A 13828-nucleotide genomic window follows, 5' to 3' on the forward strand; every position below is an offset into this window, starting at 1 on the left:
TTCATGGAACTGCACGCCCGTGGAACTCTCTTCCGATTGCCTGCTTTCCAACTGACTACAATCTGATTTTCTTCAAGTCTAATGTAACAAGTTCTTGATGAACCGTTCCCCTAAGTAATCCAAGTTACAAAATTCCCGCTACTTATGTTTATTACGCTATAATCACATTCATTGACTAATGTATACCCATTAACCCTTATCCTTGAGTGGCCTCCGGGCCTTGATTAGTGGTGATTCCTGTGTAAAAAAAGGCTTATTATCATGCACTCAGTGTCACTTTTGTCGAAATTCACAATAGATAACTTAATCGATATTGACGTAAAGTTGTAACAGAGCGCTGTATGTAAATGACCGACTCGGGTGCGAAGTGACGTCATGGCAAGGGAAAAGAAAAATATTATAAAAAGGAGAACGTGGGCACAGACTGACAGTCACAATCACGTTAGAGATGTGGGTGAAGTAATGCGTCTCTGAAGAAAGGGAAATAAAGGTCGTTTGTTAATTTATATTTATTTACGTATGAATTTTGAAACAGGTGCAAGATATAAAGTAAAAAAAATGTGGGCTATCTATAGTTTTATGTAAACGGATGAATCAGTATGTTCTATTTGCAGTTCTTGCTGTCCCTGTCTGCCTGTCGTCGATTCGCGTAACTGAGACGGACAGCACGAAATCTCTTTCACCGACCGAAACAAATGAAAGAATGCCACCCACACACAAAAGTCCGACATCTTTTATCTCCACGGGGGCGCCAACTCATGCAAATCAGTACCAACGGGATTTCCTGTTGCATCATGCAGGCGCAGTGTCATTTCTGCATTGGATATGGCAGCGACCGGCTCGTCGTACATTGTCTACACTCCTCCCTGATCCCTGATCACAGCATGTGCAAGGTCCCGCTGGTAATCTTCGGCGTGTACTTCGCCGCAAGGGTGGTTCTGGGGTCTCTCCATTCTATGTTGTCTGTGGGCCAGGCAGTGTCATACCCTCAATATCATCCGAAGTCTCATCTGCTCTGCCAGGTGGAATGGCATCTGGTCGGTTTTTAGAAGGTTCTCCATTTTGGGTTGGTTGTCGGCCAGGCAATGTAATACATGCAGTGCCATCTAAAATCTCATCATCTGCATTACCAGAGGGGAAGGTATACGTCCGGAGTCGTATATCCTTCACATGGCGCGGGATACCATCAACACTAATGGCTTGCGGGCTGATCACTTCCGTTACTGTTACTTCTTTGAACTTGGATGTGCATCGATAACCTGGCGGTTTTACCCATACAGGGTCACCCACACGGTATTGGGTTTGTGCAGAGGCTGGTAATGTGGGCACTGGGTCGATGTTCTTCACCCTTACTTCATATCTATAGATCCCGTTGGCAGGTGAAGTCAACGATGATGTATCGTCCTTGGGCGTGACATTGTACCAATACACTGCTTCCTGAACAGTACATCTCGTTCTGGCTGCAATCCGCTTAATACTGCGGTGACATTCTGCAATGTCATTTCCTGCTGGCACATATGCACACCGAAACCACAGATGTACTCCCCAACCACTGGAAAACTCCTTGAATTCCTTACTGGTAAATGCAGTATTGTTGTCAGTAAGAAGTTCCTGCAGTGGGCCACGCTCCAAAAATATCGACTCAAGATGCTGAATGATGTGCTTGGAGTTCTGCTGTGACAACATCCGCCAAATGATAAAACGCGCTGGACTGCAATCGGTGAGCATCAGGAAATGTTTGCCGTTAAAGTGTGTTATATCCATCCCCAACCTATGCCAATTAGCTTGTACCACCCATTTTCCTGGCGTCCAATTAACTGGAGACGGATCAATCGTCCGACATTCCTAACATTCTCCGACAGCTTTGGTAATTGTTGGGCAAACCTGCAGAACGAAATATGCTGTACGTCGGATGTCTGGATGCCTACTACCTTTATGCAGTTCGATGATCTGACTACTAGTCATTGCGTTACTCTTTGCAGCACAGGTCAAAGGTACAGGCTCAGTCGCGGATTTCATTCTATCTAGCCAACTTTGTGGAACACGTGTCATGGAGTCTGCCAAGTTCTGACTCGACGAGACCAGAGAAACGTCTATTGAAAGTCCGTACTCTTCTACCAGTGATTTTATTGTGTTCAATCGTCGTCGGAGTAACATTTCGCTAGTAGCCTTTGTGCATACTCTAGTTTTTCCAGTGTGCGTGTCCACTAACCAGTAATACACACTTACTGAGCCCGTTTGTAAGTGTATGAATTTGCACTTCCAGTGTAACGCAAGGTTGATGCCCTTCAACGCCGCATCCAGTTCAACCAAGTTAATATGCTGCACGTCACTCGAGGATCGCAGCCAACATACATCTTCAAAGACAATAGTGTCATGTTACAAGAGCACGCCGGTCATCAGGGAACTTACGTCCACCCATACATTGACGTCTTGTCCGTTTACACACCACAGAACCTGTGAGGGTTCGCTCTGCTTCACTCTAGCTATTGTTTCCTGGAGCATTTGTTGAAGTGGAACACCCTCTGTGGTGTCGTCCCATCCTTGGGTTACGGTGTTGGCCCGTCGCTTTATGATTCCTGTTGCTGCTCGTAGCCACTCACACACTGGCAGATGCCCGGTCAGTTTCCCGCACAGGGGAAAAATGGCTCGACGTGTAACAATCTCTGGAACATCTGGAATCATACTACCACGCTTCCATCGCAGAGTGCCATGCTCTCCCCAGACCCCCAATTCAAGCAGTGGTGCGCCATCTTCAAGCCGCTCTGGTTCCTTGCTTTCCAATCCAAACCGAAGAAGATGCTGCTTCACTCGTTTCGCAGGCGCCACGCTATTGTTGATGTATAAATCATCTATATATGCCGATGTTGCTCCTTGAACAGTTGCATCTTCGGACAAAACAGCCTCGACAATTGCCTGCATAATGGATGGGGCAACGTTAAGCCCAAATTCTATCCTAGTCAGGCAGTATCTCTCCCCCTTCACAACCACGGTTTGAAACGACCATAAATGGAAGTAGGTCTTTCTCAAGTCCAACACTGACACGTCGGACTCCTTCCTCCGTCAGTCCCTCAGCTTTTGTGAACACACATCCGCATGGGCCGTGTATGTGTCCACATGGTCGTTTAGCTCGCGGTAATCCATAACAGGCCGCACTTTTACCTTTTTATGCTGAACAATCGCCATTAGTGGGATTAATCCCTTGGGTGGAGCAAGCTCTTTCTCCGGGTATGGTATCAGACACCCATTGCGAATCCAAGTTTGCAATTCGCAGTCATAGTCCTTCCGAATGTGTTCGGGCATGGTGAATTCAGATGTCTGATTGATCAGCTGTTGTGGCGGCTGCTCATTCGACCATTTCCAGATTGCCATCCAATGTTTCTTAGTCGGGTCGAATACGACATCAAAGTCAGGTCGTTCTATTTTCACTGCAACAGCATTGTCGACATCGCAAACTTCCTTCGGGAAATTGGCCTCACCGAGTCTATTTGTATAAACGCCGCCTAACAGGCGGATGGTATAAATTCCAAGCAAGAGATCGAATCCCAACAGATCTCCATTTATAGCCAACATCTCCACCACCACGGGGATCTTTTTATCCACCTGCAAACTGACCTTGGTCGCTCCTTTGCTGGTCATACTCTTTCCATCAATAGTACCTCTGTCTTGTGTCCAAACCATACTCCTTACTAGAGATCGGGTGCACCCAGAGTCGATCAATGCATCCCGAATCACTCCGTTGACACGCACGCGCTTCACTGGAAGGTCGGTTTTCATCCTATTCGGGGCGAGTTTCTGTTTTCCTGACATTCTGACGCGATGTGTCCGTCTTTCTGGCATCGGTAGCATCGGATGCATGGTGTACGGCGCTGCCTCGATCGTTTGAGCTGACAGTACTTAGCAAGATGGTTTGCTCCAGAACAATTGAAACACTGCAGTGAGTTTTCAAGAGGGCTTGTGTAGAGGCACTTTTTCCGTGTCTGACCTGTCGACAGCGACTGCAGCCCGTTCGTTATTTTCCACGGACCTTGCTCGGCTGAGCATACTTTCTGTTGGAATCTGGTTGATGTCAGCAGATGCACGTAGCAACTCCTGGGTATGGGCAGGCAGTCCAGCCATGAATGCATACTTCAGCGTCTGGCTCGGGGCTCCTCCGAACAGACTGGAGAGCTCCGTTAATGCAGCGTAGAACTCATCTACCGACTCGTCCGAGTGTAAGGTGCGTCTTGCAAACTGTTTGTATGCCTCACATGGGTCAAGCACAAAAGCTCTGCGCAGTGCATGTTCCACCCGTATTACATTATTCTTCTCTGCATCTGGCGGCTGTTGGTAGACGTCGAAAGCTCCTCCAGTATGTTCTATTTGCAGTTCTCGCTGTCCCTTTCTGCCTGTCCTTGATTCACATAACTGAGACGAACAGCACAAGATCTCTTTCACCGACCGAAGCAAATGAAAGAATGCCGCCCACACACAAAAGTCCGACGTATTTTATCGCCGCGGGGGCGCCAACTCATGCAAATCAGTACCAACCGAATTTCCCGTTTCATCACGCAGGCGTAGTGTTATTTGTGTATTGGACAGGACAGCGACCGGCTCGTCATACATTGTCTCCAAGGGAGTAGAGAGGGGGGTCGAAACTCCTCGGGATGATTCAGATACATCCGATATTTTTTGGAAATTTTAACAAATAGTTTTAGACATAAATATTCCCAAATATTCAGTTTCTTGGTTTTAAGGTTTGTTAGAAGAAATAGCATGAGCAGAACTTCTTATTGGAATTATGTAGTCGGGCTTATATCGGAGACACATAGTACAGATAATGACATTATATTCTCGGTACATCATGACGAATGTGATGACAATTGTTTTTACATTAGAGGGGAGAGTCATTACTTAATGATGATTGCGGAGGGAACACATAATACTCTAAGTGAGTTATACAAAGTTTGTTTACAAGATAGACAAAACACATTTACCTTTTCCTTTTGGTGGAATGACGACAAACAAAGACAACGGATTACAAATATAGATGATCTTTTATTCATATCAGGTGGATGATTAATGATGGTCAGGGATTCAAGCCTTTACGGTTGCATTATTGTATCTTCTCCTCTCTCGCCTCCCGGAGGGTATCAGCTCTCAGTTCGGCCGACCTGACTCTCTAACTGTGACTCGAACTGTGACTGTGACTGTCTCTCTTCTGTAACTGTCTCTAACTTCGAACCCAGTTTCAATATATTGGAAATCTCCTTTCTTGATGACGTCAGAGGCATGGTGAAACAATGTGACTCCTTCACATTTCAAATTACACGTGCGCTTTGTACATGCATCCACACGCCTCTAGTAACAAAGAAATTCCTAAATTAATTGCATGGGTTTTAACCTATCTGTTAATCATTATTTCTAAACTCGTATTGTCCATTCTTTTAACTGACATATTTAATATCCAGTTATTTCTAAAAGAATGAACGATCGACTGTATTCCTAAATTAAATATCTATCTCTGACATAAATAATATTTAGTTATTTGCAAGAACAATGACAATCATTCTACATTCCTAGGATTTCAATATGCATTCTTTTTTTAAACTTTTCTTACTGGGTTCGATCCTAACCTTTTCCAAATATCCTTTTCAACTTATCTAGTTTGCTCTTTTACTTACTGGGGTCTGTCCCTTTTTACATAACATTTGAACATTCGAATATTTCGGATTTTAAATTATTCTTGAGGCCCCTTAATATTAAACTTAATATTTTAGACGTTATCTTAGAATAATGTCAGCAATTTTAATATAAATTAGAATAAGGATTATAGATATAAGTTTTAGTTTCATTCTATCATATTGTTTTGTCTTATTTCTTTTTCACTCATTAGGCGTTGCCTACTGGAATGAATTTGTGTAGGTTGTTGCGGTTCTTACTGAATTTTACCCATTACATCGTTATGCATCTTTCATTTTGAAAACATTCTGTTTTTTTCTGATGAATCTACGGAAGAAAATATCTCGCATTAACATAGAAATATTAGTTGTTCTCGGTGAAAAAAACAGATTTGTAAAATGCACGGAATTTTTTATTATGAGGTAAGAAGTTATTGGTAAAATGAATAACATATTGGACTTTATAATCTCGCAAAATTGTTTTTTGTATGAGCTCTATTGTTATATCTTAACAAACATCGAGCTTCGGTTTTAAAAAGGATTGGTATGCATGAAGATTAGAAAATATTGGGAAAAGCGTACATTTTCACACACACACACACACACACACACACACACACACACACACACACACACACACATATATATATATATATGGGCGCGCGCACACGCACACACACATATATATACATATGTTGTTTTGGTAAAATACGTTTTTTTTTCAATTATATTTTACTGTTTGTGTATACCAATCCTTTTTGCTTAGAAGTTCAATGTATGTCAAATATAAAAACAGAGCATATAAATGCGAATAAACACAAGATGTTGAGTCTTCTATGAACTTTTTTCTTCTTGCAGCATTATATTGTCATGTATTTTTTTCCATCTAAGCAAAGATTTTCTCATTTTTTTCTGAAGAGAATATGCACGAAAGAAGACGGTGTGGAGATAATAATAACCGTTTGTCTCTGCATAACAAAACAATCTGTAAAAGATGTACCGAAATTGTAATATGCTGGAGGAGCTATTTTGTATGAAAAATAAATATTAGGATCTTGGAATGTAATTATATATATATATATATATATATATATATATATATATATAAATGTATCTTGGAATGTAATTATATATATATATATATATATATATATATATAAATGTACTTATATATATATAAATGTAATTATATATATATAAATGTAATTATATATATATATATATATATATATATATAGTAAGTAATGACTCTTCAGGCTTATGCGCCTAATATTTTATATATTACTAACTAGCTCTACCTACGTATTGAGCACTTTTGAAGTAAACACTTAAAGTTTACGCATAAATCTATACTTTCGTATATTAATTTTATGTGAGTTAATGAAGTAGCTATATATATATATATATATATATATATATATATATATATATATATATATATATATATATATATATATATATATATATATATAATGTGTGTGGGGGAGTAAGGAAAAGAATGAGATCAATTCTTTAAGAGGAGACATCGGGATAATGCAAAGCTCAACAAATTGTTTTGGGCGTATATAGAAATAAAAAAAAGAAAAAAGAAAATGATGATATAAAATGTATATTTATATATATATTTATTTATTCAATAAGAGTACACATCAATTAGGAGTGTAATGTAAGTGGGAACTTTTTATGCCCTGATATTTCGAAACCTAATGCTTCTCATCAGAAAAGGAGAGAAGATACTAGGTAACATAATAGGGATGCAGCGTCTAGCAATAGTTACATTATGAGGAAAATATAAAATTGAGGCTGTTTGCTGGGGAAATTAAATTGATCTCTGTGATATAGGAGAAGTATAGCTTTTATTAAATAATGTAGGTGTGTATAGCATATCTGGCTCGTATGTTAGGTGTATCAGAAATTTGGAGGAATTTTTGACACCGCTAATAGAAAATTGCGAATAAAATATTAAAAAAAAAAACCCTCGTAATTTCTCTTTTTAAAGTGGGTTGTTTATTTTCTGTTTGGAATATACTTTCAAAAAAAACTATTAAAGTTGTTTAAAATAATAGAAATGTTATTTTTCATAAAAAAACAGTGTTTACAAAATGTTTACAAAATGCCGGCGCGCCTTCATGCAGCCATTTTTTCTTTACGTAATGAAATAAATTGAATTTTACGAGTTAAATATTTTTCAATTTTTAAACTTTAAAAATTTATCAAAATTTTTCTATTGGTTCAATTTTTACGATATTTTTAGGGTCAATGTGAAATTTTATGCTTTTTCCAATAAGCCAAATGTAATATTTTAGACAAACGTTTTTTTTAATTCATCCCCCATTTTGAAATATCTTTTAAAATTTTAATAATTAATTTATGTACCAAAGATTTATATATCACAAATTGAAGATAAATTGTCTATAAAGAAAATATTCTAATTTAAAACTAAAAAAAAGAATAGATTTTGGAAATTTTAAATCTTTGATTTTTTTATGAAAGCTCATGTTATGCTTATATCGTAAAGTAAGTACTGGACGCTGACGGCAAATTTTTCTATTTCATTCAATGTTTTCTTTTTTTTAGATATTAAAAAAAATTCAATCAATACAGAAGTATTAAAATATATCAGTCAAAGACTCGTGTATTTCATTAAGAGAATTAAAAAAAAAAAATCGGTGAACTGGATTTTTTGTTTTAGGGCAAAAACTTATAAGTGAATGTGCGTTTCTTTTTAACTAGGGAGGACGAAAAATACTAATTTTCGTTAACACACGCTATAAAAAGAGACATTATTTATGTCCCTTTGACGAATCTATATTTGATAAATTTCATAGTGCAGGAAGAGCTCTTTTAAGCTTGACGCAAAACACGTTACGAAAATGCGATTTTCTACGACCCTCGCTTTAAAAAATCCTTTTATTTAAAAAAAATACATGGAATTTAAAATATAAATATGGATAAATTCTAAACAATGAAGAATAGAACTAAACATTCAATAGTATTTTTATAGGTAAGTGATTTTTTGGAATTTATATCGATTTTTTTAATCGACGTACGTTAAATTTCGTTTATTTTCTTCAAATCTTTTTAAAGAAAACCGATTTAAAAAAACAAATATTGCATAATTTGCTATTAAACCTGTTATTTTTTAAAAATTTTGGACTTTGCTCCTTTAATTGAAAAAATTAGGGTTTGATTTACATTTTTCAAGTAGTTATAAGCTTCGAAAAGATAGTAAGTTGAATTATTAGTTCTTATCACGCATTTTTAATGGCCGCTTCTGATACACATGCTCGTACGCCACAATCCAGAATCGAAACCAAAACGCTTAGCTTACGCTTTACTTTTTCCTTTAATGTTAATGACTTTACTATGAAGACATGCTTGCTACAAGGCTAAAACTTAAAACATGACCCAATAGCTATTACGTTACGCATACATATTCGTAATGCCGTTGTCTGACCTTTACCCGGAAAATTCCATTTTTTTAATTTGCCCACTTTTGCACCGATTATACCCGGCTAAAACCCCAAATATAAAGTTCCGCATGTCTATATATTAAGTTTCATGTTTGTAGACCAAAAACTGACAGAGGGGTTTGGTAGACAAAAGTTTTTAAACAAATATATATATATGCACATATATAAATATATATAGAAAGAAGTGTGTGTTTACTATAACCATTTAACGCAAATATTACGCAGTGTAGAATATCTACACGAATATAATTACACATAATAGTTAACTAAAGATAATCATCCCATCAGAAAATCGAAAAAAATAATTAAAAAAAAAAAAATAAAACGAAAATGAATGTTTAAACGAGTATTCAAATTAGCTAGATCTTTTGCAGATTAATGAAATTCTACGATCCATATATAACAAAGCTGTATTTTCTATTTAAATAAATAGAAAAAAGGCGAACTTTTTTTCTTTCTTGGCCTTCGGGCCAGATTTCCTCGCATCTAGAGGGCACCACCACTTAGAGACTGTCCCGTAAGAGCTGAGGTTCCTTTACAAACCAAGTGGAATAGGCAGTCTATCAACTAGACGGGGTTGGGAGGGTCCTACTAACCACTGCTTGTATTTTTTCTTCCCCCGCCCTCGACACAAGAAAATTATTGTATTACCGTTATTGTTACCTTTTTGTTTTTAACACGCTAATAAAAAATGTTTTAAAATTTGGTGCTAAGAAGAACGTCCCCAAGTATAAAAGGGCGAATGCGGTGTTATGGTGGAACAAGATTCTAGCTAAAAAAAACTTTTGTTTAGTTCTAGAGTGACAAGGACGATGAACGATCCCAATCTCCCCCTTTTGAGTTGGCCTTGTGCCTAAATTTTTTGTTCATGTTAATCTTTAGCTGAATAAAAGATTTAATATCTCAAAGTGTAGTATCTGTTCCGATGCTTCATTTAAGTTGTTAATTGGTCCTTGGTCAATGTAGGGGAAACCTTTCATACTGAGACAATTACCATTTTTGGATACTGCCAGAGTGCCTCCTTTTTTGGGGAGCTGGTTTTAGGGGAGCTGATTTTCCTCCCAGATTAAAAACAACCTTGTGTCACATTTTCCTTCGTGAGGAAGCAAATAAATACATAAATAAACAGAAAAAAAAAGGTTTTAAATATGAATATTAATACACACATAAAAATAATAAAATTATAGGAGCATAGATATACAAAAGTGATCTTGTCTGTCTGAGGAACGATCGCTACCAAATTTCTTCGCCAATCTTTTGTCTACAGACTTAAAACTTAATATAAAGAGAATTTGGACCTGTTGAGTAAATTCGATTTGGCTTTCAACCGGTAAAAATAGCTGCTAAGTAATGAAAATTGAATAAAATTAGAACTTGGCAGGTGTAAATTCACTAAACGTTATTTCTATGCATATATCGTTTTTCTGTGCATGTAACCACGTTTTTTTTCTATTAATCCGTTGAGAATACAGCTATTTGTAATTTAAAAAGATAGGCAGAAAGAAAATAATATATATATATATATATAAGCCTGACGAATCCTATAGTGGATGAAACGCAGAATATTCAGTGTAGCTTAATCGCCATATATATTTTATAAATTACTATATATATATATATATATATATATATATATATATATATATATATATATGAAATGCATATACAATATCAATAATTAAAAACATTTGGTTATATTCTTTTATTTGCTCCTGATCTCTAAACTCCATGACGCTTTTTTGTCATTTTGTTTTCATGATACAAAATAACATCCGCCATCTTGTTTTTGATATTATAAACGTTTTTATTTAAAAAAAACAAAAAAACGTTTTCACCAAAATGGCGGAAAACTAAATTCAATTCTACTTATTACCTCTTTTTGTGAAAATAGATTTTTTTCGATAACGTTATTATTTCATGTATTTAAATCACTGAACATTCCTTCAGCAAGTTTATTTTTATGATCATTATCATAGTTTTTAACATAAACATTTAAACAATATCATTGAAAAAATTCTTCTGTAGGAAAGCGAAATTTCCAATTTAAGCTTTTAGATAACATAAAAAGAAATGTTATGTTTGGCGAGCCATTTTTGAAATACATTTTTTTATCTGAAAACATTGCGGTATCTTTATTTTTTTTTTATGAGGACTAATTTTTGTTTAGCTCTGGGCAATATTTCGATTGAATTTGTGCTGATTTTATTCTTTAAAAATGTCCACAAAAATAAAAAGTTTATTTTCTCTATTGTTATGGCTTGATCGTAAAACTAAAACTATTTGTATAAATTATTAATGATTTTTATATAAACTTGAAGGATAATACACCATTGTATCCTAAAAAAAAAATGAAAACCCAATTAAGCATGTCTTTGTTTCGTGAAAGGTCACTTTCATATCCTTTTCCTCCTCTTCCGATAAAGAGCAAATCGCCATATGCACCGTATTACCTCCCGTTTTTTATATTTTGTGAATCATATATAATTAGCAGTTCAGCCCAGCTTTGCTCGGGCCCTATGTACTGTTCATAACTTTATGTGCTATATATATATATATATATATATATATATATATATATATATATATATATATATATATATATATATTAAAAGTTTGACTCATGTCCAGTTGACCTAAATCTAAAATTTTGAGTGTTTAGACCCAAAATTGGCGGAGGAGTTTGGTAGAGTCTGCAAAGGTCAACTCTTTATACTTTAACCTCTTGGCAGACAATTTTTCGCCCAAAAACTTATTTAAAAACTTGCTGCCGGTCTAAATACCCTTTATGTAACATTTCAAATGTTTAGACCTAAAATTTGCTGAATAGTTTGCTAGAAACCGCAATGGTCAAATCTTTTGAACTTTGGCCCCTTGGTGGTCCAATTTTCGGCCAAATATCGATTAAAAAGCTTACCCTATGTCTGAATACACTTTATGTAAAATTTCAAATGTTTAGACCAAAAATTGGCTGAGAGGTCAATTTTTAAAAAATTTGACCCCAATTTTGACTCCTTAACATTTACGCTTTGGGTTCAAATCAAATTAAAAAGTTTGATCCATGTCCAAAAGTTTGATCCATTGCAAATTTCAAGTGTTTAGACCCAAAATTGGCGAATGAGTTTGGCAGAGTTTTCAAAGGTCAAATCGTTGAACTTTGATCCATTGACAGCCACATTTCAGGCCGAAACGGATTAAAAAAGATTTTCCCAAATCTCAATACCCCTTATGTCAAATCTTGAGTCTGTAGACCGAAAATTGATAGAGTTATGGTGTAGGGAAAATTCACACCAACAGACAGAACGTCGTCTGGAACATACCGGACGATTCTTTGCTATGTAGCAAATCTGCCCAGCATCTCAAAAGTCGTGTCATCTATTACATCTGGCAGGTATTCCACAGGATACGTTTCTCTCTCCGTAATAGCCGGATATTTTAAAAAATTCTTCTTAAACAGTTACACATTATGATTCTTCTTCTTCCAAGAGGGAGAAGAGGAAGTCTTTCAAAAACACGTCTTTCTTATTTCATAGACAAAACCAAAGAGAGGAATCTAGCCTTTCTTCTTGTCATCCCTCACTATACTACGTCACTGCTGGAAACGACTTTCTGGTTGCTACGTTACTACCGATGTCCCGTTAAATACTGCTTTGCAGGAGTACAGATACTCTAGTTAGTACAATAGATAACGAACGAAAAAGTATTTTAATGGTGAGTGTTCCGACGAACTATAAGTCCTTGTACCCCCTCAACGTAAATACACCCGATAAACCCGACAAGCAGCAAAATCCCACCCCTACACAGTAGATATCCTTAGATGTAAGACAGCCTTCTACTCTAATAGTTTCTCCCTGAGAACTGCTAAACTTTGGAATTTCCTTCCGGTTCCTGCTTCCTTAACTGTGTTGGCATGCAGAAGTTCAAATGTAATGTAAACAGCCATCTTGCTGCTCAACTCCCTACATAGTATCCCTGCAACTTATGTCCCTGATAGTAGCCCACTACATCAAACTGGGCCTGTGCTTTGTTTGGGGTGAAAATGTTATAAAAAAATGTAAGAATCGTCTACGAAAAGATTAAAAAAAACAAAAATGTCGCCTGCAAACAATTGTAAGACAAGCGTCATGCTGGATCTGGCGCAATTCGAAGACATTTGCAAAGAGAGCATAATATTGTCCACTTCTTCCGTTATAGGGCTGCACTGGAAAAAAAAGAAAAAGAGAGAGGGAGGAAAAAAGGAAAAAAGGGGGAGAAGAAAAAAAGGAAAGAAAAAGAAGGAAGGGGGGGGGGAGGAAGGAAAAAAGGGAAAATTAAAGAGAAAAATAAATAAATAAAAATTAAAATTAAAAAGTTAAAAAATGAAAAAGTTAAAAACAGCGTTTTTCCTCTGCTTGAATATTGCCAGGTAAATTTTTTTTTAATCCTATTTATTGCTTTGCCCAGCAGCAATAGCTGCTGATGGCGCCAGGGGTGGCAGTCCCGCTTTAGCCACCGACACAGTGTCATCACCTCTGGTTAGCGGCTGATGAGGGCAAAGCAAAAGCACATGTGGTCACATGTTGTATGTAGAATATGAAAATGTATTTCATCTTATATTAGAATTTATAGTAAAGAAAAAGAGTCTTTCAGCAACATAGTCGTCACATGTCAACACTCGAACCCCACACGTTGTATGCCGACATCGCAAGGAAACAGACA

At 36.5% G+C, this 13828-nt stretch overlaps 1 protein-coding gene across 1 annotated transcript in view; it reads left to right on the plus strand.

Moving 5' to 3' along the window:
- LOC145293760 (uncharacterized) overlaps nt 1-13828 on the plus strand; it is a 631027-nt gene that overhangs the window by 191466 nt on the left and 425733 nt on the right. The gene's annotated exons all lie outside the window — the stretch shown is intronic.

This window comes from Euprymna scolopes, chromosome 15, assembly GCF_053919585.1.
Source record: "Euprymna scolopes isolate OS-2025 chromosome 15, ASM5391958v1, whole genome shotgun sequence".
NCBI classification, from domain to species: Eukaryota; Metazoa; Mollusca; class Cephalopoda; order Sepiida; family Sepiolidae; genus Euprymna; species Euprymna scolopes.